A 12957-nucleotide genomic window follows, 5' to 3' on the forward strand; every position below is an offset into this window, starting at 1 on the left:
GACAAATAAAATGAAACTTTCTAAACAAAATCAATGCCAACAAAGTAACAAAATTAAACAGAATGTAGACAGGAAAGTCAGGAAGTTCAACTAAATGTAACCAAATTTTTCAAAATAATCTTCTGTTATTGAAACTAAAATATTCAGGAAGGAACTTAGAGACTATATCATATTTTCAAAAATAAATTATTTCAAAAGTTATAGATTTTATTACGTTTTATAATCTATATCTTTAAAACACTTGTCTCCTTTTGGTTACAAAAAACTTAGTATAGCCTTCATTTCGTGACTGTCTGTAATTTCTTCTTCATCCTCATTGTGTTCTTCCTTCTTCTCCCCCCTTTCCTCTTGTTCATCACCTTTTCTTCATTCTCTTTTCTTCCCTGAAGGTATAAGAACCACACCTAGGTATGTATGCACTCTTCACTCTTGCAGTGCATGCATCTTTGGATCCTTTCAGGGATCTCCTGGAACTGGGTTTACACAGTGGAAGCCGCCTAATGTATGTGGTAAGATCTTAACTTGTTTCCTCTGAAAGAGCAGTGGATGTTCAAAAGTAGTAAGAAAACCTTTCATCCACTTATAGCTTCTTCTAAGTTAGAATTTATTTCAGTTTTTTAAAAAAATGTACCTACACATTTGTCAAAAGAAATGAATTTTAAAATATCATACCAAGATACTCTCCAAAATCCCTTGAACTTACTTTTCTTTGTTAGCATTCAGCTTTGTTAAAAGAAGTAAAATCTTAAAGGTAGTTTTATATAAAACTACATAAATGCACAACAGGGTAACTTTAACTCCTATAGTGAAGTTTAAGTTTTCCATGTTCTGACTTCATCTACAGCATCTACATTTCAGTACTCATTTCTGATACTTAATTCTCTCTTGGTAAGTGTAATATCCAATGAATGGACAGCATTTTAACGAAAAAAAAAAGCAGACAGAACTGGCAATATGACAGACAGTCAGTGGTTTAAGCATTAGTGAAAGAAAGATTGCTTACAAACTTGCTTAAAATCTGTTATTTTGTTTGCATAATGCAAAATCTTTTAGAAATGGTACTTTAAAACAGCAAGTATCTTACTCTTTGGAAGAATAATTTTCTAGCAATCAGGATTATGTCTATATTATATATGGATTCAGCAATGTTCAGTGAAACAAAACTCACCTCACACAACTAATCTATTGTATGGAAACATTAAGAAAAACTTAACAGATGCAGTCAAAGCAATCATGAACTAGCTCCAACTAGGAGCATATTGAAGTTGGCTACTTCAATATTTTTAAAGTGCAGAGTAAAAAAAAATATCTCCTTTACATCCTGTAGTCATTCTTGTTAGTTTCTTCTCAACCTATATAGGATTTCAGAATGCTCTTCTGAAATTATTAAGAGATTGCCTGACATCTAGTGGGCACTCACTAAATCCTTGCTAAGTTATGTTAGAATAAGGTTGGGAAACAGAAGAAGAGAATAGCCTCCGCAAGTATTTAAAGAATCATAAACTGTCTTTCAGGTAGAAAGATGAGGATAATATTAGTAGTTTCCAGGGGAAAATACAGAAATTATGTCTGCAGAGGCTACTACAAAAGAACATTCAGCCAGAAACAGTTTATTACAAACAAGCACAGTTATTTTAAGAATAAGATTGGGGAATGGAATGGAGGAAGGGTGGATATGGGAGCAGGGAAGTATATATCGTAATTAAGGGAGCCATTTTAGGGTTGGTAAGAGACTGGAATCTAAGGTGTTTCCAGGTGTCCATGGAGACTTCCCCAGCTAGTTCCTTGGGCAGCTGAGGAGAGGGAGCCTGAAATGGCCCTATCCTATAGCCACACTGATGAATATCTTGCGTATCACCATAGAACCTTCATCTGGTGATGGATGGAGATAGAGACAGAGACCCACACTGGAGCACTGAACTGAGTTCCCAACGTCCAAATGAGGAGCAGAAGGAGGGAGAATATGAGCAAGAGAGTCAGGACCATGAGGGGTGCACCCACCCACTGAGACGGTGGGGCTGATCTAATGGGAGCTCACCACTGCCAGCTGGACTGGGACTGATGGAGCATGTGATCAAACCGGACTCTCTGGACGTGGCGGACAATGAGGGCTGACTGAGAAGCCAAGGACAATGGCACTGGGTTTTGATCCTACTGCATGTACTGGCTTTGTGGGAGCCTGTTTGGATGCTCACCTTCCTAGACCTGGATGGAGGGGGGAGGACCTTGGACTTCCCACAGGGCAGGGGACCCTGAGTGCTCTTTGGACTGGAGAGGGAAGGGGAGGGGAATGGGGAAGAAGGAGGAAACGGGAGGAGGTGAAAATTTTTAATAAAATAAATAAATAGATAAATAAATTACTAAATAAATAAATAGTCCGATAGGTGCTGCCTATATATGTATGAGTGCAAAGACTTTGACTGGAGCGTGGGCAATCTATCAGGAAACACCACTGAAGAAAAGTGACTCTTTTCCCCAGGAGCCACCGTGCCAGAAAGTCCTCAGATATGATGATTCTTGTGACTGTCTTGTGCCTGCAGCCAAGTGGGTGTAAGTTATTGGATGGAGCATCCTAGTGACATTAATAAAGTAGTATTGCTGTAGTATCCCTGAACCTCTGACTCAATCTTTCTACTTCTTCCTTAACAATGTTCCCCTACTTGTGGTATGTGTTTGGGATGTCTAATTTGGGGACAAGCACAGACTGGTTTTTAAATGAAAGCTACCAAATATTCAATTTCTTTTTGAATTTTCTGCATCAACATTATTCAAACAATGGTATTCAATAGTAGATAGCACAATAAATGTAACTAGGTGTATCTTTATTGTTTAGGTGTTTTATTCTTCTATTCTCTGGTCATCCATTCTTCAGACGCCTGAAGAAGTATATGATTCAAACATAGGTAATAGAAGCATTCTAATTACGAAGGGAGTGTGTACTTTGGTGCCTCTGAAACACGATGAACTTCCTGATACGTGATTCCATGTCACACAGTCACATGGAATGCTAGAGTATTAGAAATAAAGATATAAATCGGATTTTATGGGGAATTGATTTTCCTTCACACTAAAACACAAGTTCTTGTTCTGTAGAGTTTGATGGAAGCATAAGCTTCCAGATTTGCCATCATTAAATTGTAATGATTAGAATTTATATCAACTTGACAGTTATAATGCTTAAATTTCTGAAAATGTCAGATCACCATATCAAAATAAATTTAGATAACCGCTTAGTTTTCTTCTAAAAAAGAAGCAGATGGAAGGAGCACATGGATGAGATGCTGACAAAAAGAAAAGTATATTGTTTATCATTTCTAAAATGAGCAAATATGTTTTAAATAAAAAGATTATTTTTGTTACTGTAACAATAAAAGTTCTATTCTTTTACTTCAGTTATTTATTTTAGAATTACTTTCAATTACCCCATAGTCAATAATGATGTATATTAATGTCTTTTAAAATTGTTATTGAGACACATTAAACAGAAATAGGACAATTGCTGGAAAAAATCTATCATTTTGTTTATCATCAATTTAATATTTAAGAGATCAATGCATCTATCGTAATGTTTTTCCCCTGCCAACCATATGCATAGAATATACATTAAGAAAATGAGATAACTGTGTTTCACTTAGAACAATAAATTTCTGCTTAATTTTAGGAACCAGGAGCCTCACATGCTGTTAAGTACGCAACCTGAGTCAGGTGTGGTTCATAATCCTGTGTGACAACATGAACCCAGCGCATAGTATACAATCATGGTTATAATCTGTGGAGACCACAGACTCCAGCTTCCCAGAGAACATATAGTCTATCTAAATCTTGAAAGAGGAGTTGGGTGTTATGAATAGATAAATGTAGAAAGATATTTTTAGCAGCCGAGATGACACTTGAAAAGGAAAGACGCTGGAAATCGATTTTTTTTTCATCAAAGAGTTTTACTTAAAGACTGAGCATGCTGATCGTTGCCGTAAGTCCTGTAGGATTAAAACTAAATCAATTTAAAATATACTTCTTTCTTCTCCACCACAGCTCTTTTTTAGAATCTTTCTCTCATACACTTTGTTTTAAAATTAACTGTAGCGTGAAAATACATATTCCCTCTGTTTTTGGACTTCCTGTTTACATGCATGCCTCTCTCAAGAGGGCTCTATTCTCCTTATTGTCTACAAGATGACAGACACACACCTGTCTCTTCCGAACCTTAGTATGCAGTCACATATTTAAGTAGCTACTTATCTTTCTCTTGAGTCTGGATCACTACATATTATGACCTCATCACGAATATCTCACTCCCAATTTCCCTGCTGTGATGATTAATTTTATATGTCTACTCGAAAATCTTACCGTGCTTAATTGGTTCAACCTTAGGAGCCTTGGAGGTGTTGTCTAGATGTCTTTTATTGAAGACATTTTATTGAAAGAATGAAAGTGGACAGGAAAGGCAGAAGGAGAAACACACAGGACTATTGAGTTTTACAAGGAAAATAAATCTCATACAGCTCCTACCTTGGTGCAAGACACTACATATATTGAGTGAGCAAAGGCTACTGTTTTTACAAATATTATTCTACTTCTTTTGTTGTTTGGGCTGTATGATGTAATATCCCATGACAAGGCACTCCTGAATGGAGTGCCCTCTTTCTAAATTGATTCTCTACAAAGCTGCAAGAATGATCATTGTAGAAAGCCTAAACAATACTAAGAATAAAGCAAAATATAGGGAAATTTAAGTAAATTTGAGCAGTCCATCACAAAATTAAAAAAAATAAATGCAAAATATTCATATAAATTATAGATGCATATATGGAGTTTAAAAGTTCTGTGTCTGAATATACAAAATAATAAAGCTAGTAGATATTAAATAATTATTCTATATTAGAGAACAAAATTAAGATTTAAGCAAAAATCTACCTCATTTATTCCAAACTTTGTAAAAGTTTTATATTTGGCTTTTAAAATAGTTTGATAGCTGTGGTGTGTTCTTTTGCACTTTCTTCCCACTTATTACTACTAGATTCATGGTAGATTGTATTTATTTGAATTATCTACACCCTTTCAAGTCTGAGTTTTCTCATTTGCCTGTACATTTCTGTCTGAATCATCTGTGAAAGGTTTGAAATATTGTAACATTCTGCTGAAACCCCGATTGGTAAGGTTGTTTCTTCACCAGCTAATCCATCTGAAAAGTGCATCATCCTTGCTCTATTGGCGTTGTTCAGGCCCAAATCTACTGCCTTGTGAATCGGATTCTGTGCTGGCTACTCTTGTCAATTGCTCTAGACTTGGGAGGAAATCAAGTGAAAACAAAGACACATCCTATTTGCCTTTTACTCAAGTACATAACTGTATATAAGATACAGAAAGTGAGTATTTTGTTGTTGAATGCATTTTAAATAGGCAGCAAGTGGTAAAAATGGTGTTTGTTAATATTTACAAAAATGTGATTAAAATAGGATTTTAATTTATTGTTTCCATGGTATAAATACATATAATAACTAGGCTAAGAAAATGACATTTAATGTAGCATCTGTATTGTATTAATTTTAGGCCCAAAGGGCTTTATATTTTTTTAACAATGAATAAAATTTTCTTTCATATAATAGATTCAATGGAAAATTTAGAACTTTTGAAATTCAATGCATAATTATACAAACTTCTACTTTGCTTTATATCTTTGACCCAAGAGTCATAAAAAGAAGAAAAATAAAAATTTCTAACTCCAGGCAAAAGTATTTTACTAATTACCATGACTTTATTTTATTCTAAAAGCATAAAATCTTGATCATAATAAAGAATATGCCATAGTTCAAATTACTCAAAAATATAGAAAATAGATTTTTGGAAAGACAATGAATATATAGTTGTCAGATAATAAGGCATAAATACAGGTTGTTGGCAATCAGAACATCAACATGTAAAATTTCAGGTTTCCAAATGTGTCTTAATTTTAATTTTGTGCATCTCTCTGTGTGTATATGTCAGACAATCATACTTTTTCTTTTAATGTACCTACATGAAGTCAGGATATATAAATTAAATGTGTATATCATTCCCATGATTGTAAAAAAATAAGTTGCAGGGCTGGAGAGATGGCTCAGCGGTTAAGAGTACTGGCTGCTCTTCCAGAGGACCTGAGTTCAATTCCCAGCAACCACATGATGGCTCACAGCCATCTATAATGAGATCTGGTGCCCTCTTCTGGCATGCAGGCACACATGGAAGGAATGTTGTATACATAATAAGTAAATAAATAAGCCTTTTAAAAAAACATGTTGTATTAAAATCTTAAGTTACTTTTACTACTCTTTTTAAGCCAATCAAAATTCTTTTGTGGAGAGTTTCAGGACTGCTTTATTCAAGTTTGATATATATATTTATATATGTTGAGATAAAATCAAGTATGTTAAACTTCTGTTTAAAGCACAACCATTAACTTGCACATATTTTGTTTTAAGTAAGTCTTCATTAAGATAAAAATATGTCAGAAACTGTGAAATTCTTCATCATATAGCAATTAATAGTTCAGACGCCCACCCACAAGAGAAGTGACTCTGATGGAGGTTAATCCTATCAATTCATGGCCTTCAGAATTACCGACTCTGAAAATTGTTGCTCATTTTGCTAAAGCAGCTTGATGTTTTCCCAATACATGCATTGTAGTGTGTAATCTTATGTGATGTGTATATGTAAGCATGCGATTACATTTCAAACTTATGAGTACATATATCTGTGGGTAGTCAGGAAAATGACTTTCCAATTAGCTATGTTATTTTGATATATAGAATACATGCTTCATAGCTAGATCTATTTGAAGGAGATGTGGGATTCCCCTCTGTATGTTGTGAATACCATTGGTGAATAAAGAAATGGTCTTGGCCTGTTGATAGGGCAGAACTTAGGTAGGTGAGGAAAACTAAATGGATCTGGGAAAAAGGGGGCAGAGGCCGAGAGAAGCCATTGAGCCACTGCCAGAGACAGATATGCTGAAATCTTGCCGGTAGGCCACAAGCCTCGTGGTAAAATAAAAAATAATGGAAATGAGTTAATTATAGATGTAAAAGCTAGTTAGCAATATGCTTAAGTGATTGGTCAAGCAGTGATTTAATTAATACAATTTCTGTATGGTTATTTCAGGAGTCTGGGTAGCTGGGAAACAAATGAACTTCCTACAACAGCGGACACTTAAAAACCTGCTTTGTTTCTTTTTGTTCAGACCAACTGAACACAATTAGATCACTTTCACCTCAAAGAAAGTTCAAACTAGACTAAATACTAAAAACTAGATCATAAGTTTAAAACTGTATAGCTATTCACAAGGTGAGTTGCAGATGTCTAACTACACTCTGAACAAAGTACCCTAAGAAAAGCATGCCAATTCTTTGCTATCAGTCTAATAACAATAGAAATATGTCTCAAAGTTTATCATTGGGCACTGTGCCCCCACCCCATGTATGTGCATGTTCTTACTCCTGTAACCTTGAAAACTTGTTTTGCCATGGCAATGGCTCAGCTACCTATTATTTACCCCAGGAAAATGCTTTTGATCAATGAGAGGTAACTCTTCCAATTTTTTATAATCTCAAGGGTCCTGTAAAGTGAAAAGTTTTTAGGCTAGAGGAAAAGAGAAGAAGCTAGGAAGAATTAGAAAGAGGACAGAAAAATTAGAATGAAAGCAGAACAATAAAAAGACTGATTTGGAAAGCGTGTGTGAGAGAATTTGTTCACCCTCAGATACTCAAGGAAAAAAAGTGCTTTTTGCTTGCTGTTGCATCCAATCTGAACCCTGAAGAGAGCCTTGGTGCTGGACCATAAAGGCTGTTGTTAAAAATAGAATAATCAGTGATGTAAGAAGTGAGATCAGAGCTAAACTCCTCAGCCTTCAGAACGTGGCACAGGCTTTTTTCCCTGATTTCAAACTACATGCTATAGAAATAATAAAAAAAAAAGTTTTCAAAGTACTATATGAAATAACTTTAGGTTATGCCTTCCTTTAGCTGATAAAGGCAACAATCTTGTCTCTGTAGAGAAGATCATAAACTAATTATGTTGCACACTGACATTTTGCAGCAACCAAGGAATATTTTCTAATTAATTATTGAGGCAGAAGTAAGCACTGAAGAAAAAAGTCACAGAAGAAAGAAAAAGAACTAAAGTCAATATTTACGGCATTATTTTTAAACATGATTTTAAGTTAATGAGTGGGTTTATAACATTTTCTATTTGGCCTTTGCATTATTAAAGTTCTTTGGCTATTTCTCAGTGTAGCTTTGTGTATGTAGAAGTCTCTCAAAGTGTCAAAGTAAAATAAACAAACTTAAAATCAACTTGATGCAGCATGACTTTGATAAACTAATATCGCCTAAACTCATACCATGTAGATGCCATAATTAGTTATTTCACTAATAAATAAGCCAAGCAACCTAAAACTAATTATGTCATTATTTATTCTGAGAAACTGAAAAACAAAATATTTGTTTTCAACCCTCTTGATGGGTCAACAGAGCAGAATAATAAGGCAAAGTAAGTATCAATTTGGTAGTCATAGAAACCAATTAGCACAAATAGCCAGTAGAATTTATTAACATGATAAATTTTATTAAAGGTCAAAAATATTTGTGCTAAATGTTAAAATAAATAAAATACCACCACTCTGTCTGTAGAATCAAATAACTAATAAAAGAAATTTTATCTGTTCCTTATTTTAACATCAGTTGAGAAAGTAAGCAAACTAATTCTATAAAATGTGAACAATGGATGGTAGAAGCATGAAACAAGAGGAATATTCAATTGTTCATGAGCCGCCTGAAACCTCTTGCCTGATTAGGACAATGGATTTTCTTTACTTTCAGTCTGTACTGTTAGGCGATAGGAATTACTGCTTGAGATATTGTACACTGTGTGAATTGCAATATACCAAGAGCAGGGTAGTTGTAAATTGCAGAAAATCTATTTTGAGACACCATAGGGAAAAGTTACAATAAGACCGATGAGGTTAAATAACACATATATTTAAGGCAAAGCTACAAATCTATAGTAGCTGAAACCAGTAAAAGTAGGTAATGTCTGTTATTGTAAAACAAACAAAGCTTGTTTGGATTTTATAAGGGAAAGGCGGTTTTGCACAGTGATGGAATCTGGGATGAATGAGACCTACTTTCTGTAGCATTTATTCTATATGTCACCCATTATATTCTCTGCATATCCTTCAATGTTTGTGTTTATCTACCTGTAAACTACATTTTGTTTCTTTAAAGAAATTAAAAGCCCCTGAGGGAGCAAAGGATATAATTTCCTAAAATAACATTTGTGCCACTAATCTGCATGCCGTAGCAACAGAATTTTTCAATGACGCTAACAGCTGTTTGTAGAAGCCATGATTAATGACTTGAATAAGAGTCCAGAGTGCAAGTAAATCTCTGAAGATGCCCTACCAAAGCAGAGAGCAAGACCACATTTAAGGAGAGGGCACACACGAGCACAGAGTCATGCTATGCAGGAGATGTTAATTATCACAGTATTCATTGAACCGTCAGTGAAAACAGGAACTCCTTTTATTTGATGTCCTACGCTATTTTCCTACTCTATTTGATGTCACTTAAGCATTCAGGATATGTTCTTGACTTCTTTATGCTTTATGTTGATTTCCAAGTACATTCTATTATGTTTGTCATCAGAAGGTGCTTCCCCATCTATCTTATTCCCCCCTTTATTATTGCATACTTATTTTGTAAAGTTATATGTTTCATACATGTGTGTTATATACTTTCACCATATTTCCTTTCCTATTACATTCTTTTCTCAAGTTCTTCTTCCTAAATGCCTACCTCTTCTTAAATATATCTCTTTCTGCTTTCAGCATGCATACACACAAACACACAGACACACACACACACACACCACACATAAACACACATTGTACAAGGGAGGAAGATGAGCTTGATTTGGAAATGGCACTATATTTGAAATTTTAGCTCCAAAATATTTTTTTGTTTTATTGTGATATCTTTGTAAAGCAAAGAACTTGGGAAGACAGTAATGTCTTTTGTGTTGGGAGATAAAGTTAATCTCTCAATCTGGGCCAAATAATTGACAAGTTTCAGGCGGTCCGCCTGGCAGTGTTTCTCCCATGTTTGCAGCTCCCTATACGTAAAGATACCTATTGTGTATAAATTAAAAGATTATTTTCCCATTGCAACCAAGGACAAGATCAGTGAGTGGTACCCAGAACAATTCTAAAAACAGGCTACCTATTGTTCTGTGAGTAATAGACACTTTTATCTCTACCCTGTTACCTCTGATATCTGCCAAAGTTTGTGAACTTGTGGAAGAGTAGGTTTACAGGCTTCCCCTCTGTAATGGTGACTTTTATGGTTATTCATCCCAAGGGTAAAGCATATAGAGATTATATTTATGACATTCAAATTCACTCATAGCAGAAACAATTGCCTTTGGAAGTCTCTCTCTCTCTCTCTCTCTCTCTCTCTCTCTCTCTCTCTCTCTCCTCTCCTCTCTCTCCTCTCCCCTCCCCTCTCTCTCTCTCTCTCTCTCTCTCTCTCTCTCTCTCTCTCTCTCTCTCTCTCTCTCGTAAGAAGTAAGCCCCTACTAGATGCATACTAGCTGTGAATCTGACATTGCACATCATTTCTCATGCTTAGTTTTGGAAACTCTATCACCCTATAGCTCACAATTGCTTTGAACTCATAATTTTGCATCAGTCTGCTGAGTGCTGGAATTCCATATTTCTGTCACCATGGAGCAGTCAGCAATTTATAACTGCTAAAATTGAATAAATCTCTACTTTGTCTTTGATGAGATGATGAACGCCCAGCACTAAAAGGCAAACCTTAAGATTTAACTATAGTCAAACTTAACAGAATGGTGTGAAGGATTTTTTGCTTCCAAAGTATTACTTAAAATTACATTCCAGACTTGATATCGATCACACAACACTAAAAATGAGACACTGTGGACAGAATAATTGTTAAGTGTCATTTAAAAGACTGCTCTTGAATATTGGTAACAATAGTGCCTTCTGCGCCTGCTACAGTCATGGTGAAAGTGCAGTCATGAATCTTTCTTTTGGGAAAGGGGTCTGTTTTCTGGATAGTAAATATAATTCCTTATGTAGGTGCTGCACACAGTAAAAATATCACTTCCCTGTAGTTTTTCAGGATGTGTACCTGAGATATCATTTCCAATAATATATTTACAGCATAAAGATCCTTGTGTACAAAAATAGAAATACCAAATGACCACCTCAATATCTTATCACAATTTCTAATGTCTCATTTCCCATCTCCATTCTGATTTCCCTGTCAAAAGATACTGGGTGCAGTTTAATTAAAGACAACAGATCTCCTTGCAAAGTCTAGATTCCAAGTCCTATGAGGGGCAAAAACAACAGTTTGCATTTTGTACACTATGCTCAGTAAAACTGAAGGATCGTTCTTTTCAAATGTCACCTTTTTCTGGCCCTCTGTCCTCTGCATCTGCTCTGTATTGTGATAAATAATGGATATTATTGCATTAGAAATGCATTCTCTATGTTCATGATCAACCTTCTTGTTTTAAAAATTGAAGAACAAAATGATTGACTTATGTTCTATCTTTAGTATAATTCAAACTAAAGATGATCTGTGTTATTCTAAATATTACTGGCTGTGGTGGCTCGTGCTAGTAGGACAAGCTGAAGTGGTGCCAGGATGATCAAATACTATTTGTTTATTTACTTAGTTCAAGACTAGCCTTCACTAAATAAATAAATAGTATTTATGTAAAATTATTGATTTGCAGCAGCCATCGGAGATCCCGAGGATCTCTCTGGGCTACTATTTTGATGGGGATGATGTGGCTCTGGAGGATGTAGGCCACTTCTTCCACGAATTGGCCAAGGAGAGTTGCAGAACGATCGCGGAGGCTGTGCACTCTTTCAGTATGTGCAGAAGCCATCTCAAGATGAGTGGGGTAAAACCGAGGAGGCCATGGAAGCTGCCCTGGCCTTGGAGAAGAACTTAAACCAGGCCGTCTTGGATCTTCATTCCCTGGGCTCTGCTCGCACAGATCCTCATCTCTGTGACTTCCTTGAAAACCACTTCCTGGGTGAGGAGGTGAAGGTCATCAAGAAGATGGGCAACCACCTGACCAACCTCCGCAGGTTGGCTGCTGGGCCCAGGCATCTCTGGGCGAGTATCTCTTTGAACGGCTCACTCTCAAGCATGACTAGGAGGCCTCTCCTTCCGAGGGGCTCCCACCCCTGCTCTGCACCAGCCGGCTCAGGACCTTCACCGGAACCTCTCAAGAAGCCACTGGCAGCTTTGTAACGCTCTGAAGCCCCTCTCAAGTCTTGGACCAAGTAAAAATAAAGCCTTTTGAAACAGAAAAAAAGAATATTGATTTGCTTTTCTAAAGTGACCTTAAGGAAAATTCTTGTATATAATTTCTAAATATCACAAAAATTACTTAGGTGAATTTTGTACATACAAATAATATATTTTGAATAAATCCACTCAGACTTCTTTCCTCTAACTTCTCTTATAATCCCCACCAATTTTCTTCACAGCTTCAGAATTTTTAAATCTTTGAAAGCTCATCGTGAATATTTAAATTTGTTTCTCAATTCTAATACATCCTTTTTTGAGGTCTTATCAAAATGAGTTAAATGTAAGATGTTGGATCTGATTTAAATTCACACAAAGTTCTTTCATTTAAAGTGCACATATCTATCTCTTGCCTCTGAGGTGACTGGAGGCAATAGCTTTAAGTGCCTAGCTCAATATGTGTACATCCATCTGTAGGTCTTCAGTGCCACCGTTGTGTATATCACCATTCTGCATGCTCTTAAATGTCCTCAAAGTAAAATATAAGACTCAGGAGACATACACTTGGCATTAGTCTTGAATCAATTTATTAGCCTAACCTTGCAGTCTTTTCTTCTCAAGACTGGATGAAGAAATT

The 12957-nt window shown here is 35.7% G+C and overlaps 1 pseudogene; it reads left to right on the forward strand.

Moving 5' to 3' along the window:
• The first annotated feature begins 410 nt into the window (after window positions 1-410).
• On the forward strand, window positions 411-12357 carry LOC126499700 (ferritin light chain-like; annotated as a pseudogene).
• Window positions 12358-12957: the final 600 nt, after the last annotated feature.

Source organism: Alexandromys fortis, unplaced genomic scaffold (genome assembly GCF_014885135.2).
Source record: "Alexandromys fortis isolate MF-2015 unplaced genomic scaffold, M_Fortis_MF-2015_v1.1 scaffold_37, whole genome shotgun sequence".
Taxonomy (NCBI): Eukaryota; Metazoa; Chordata; class Mammalia; order Rodentia; family Cricetidae; genus Alexandromys; species Alexandromys fortis.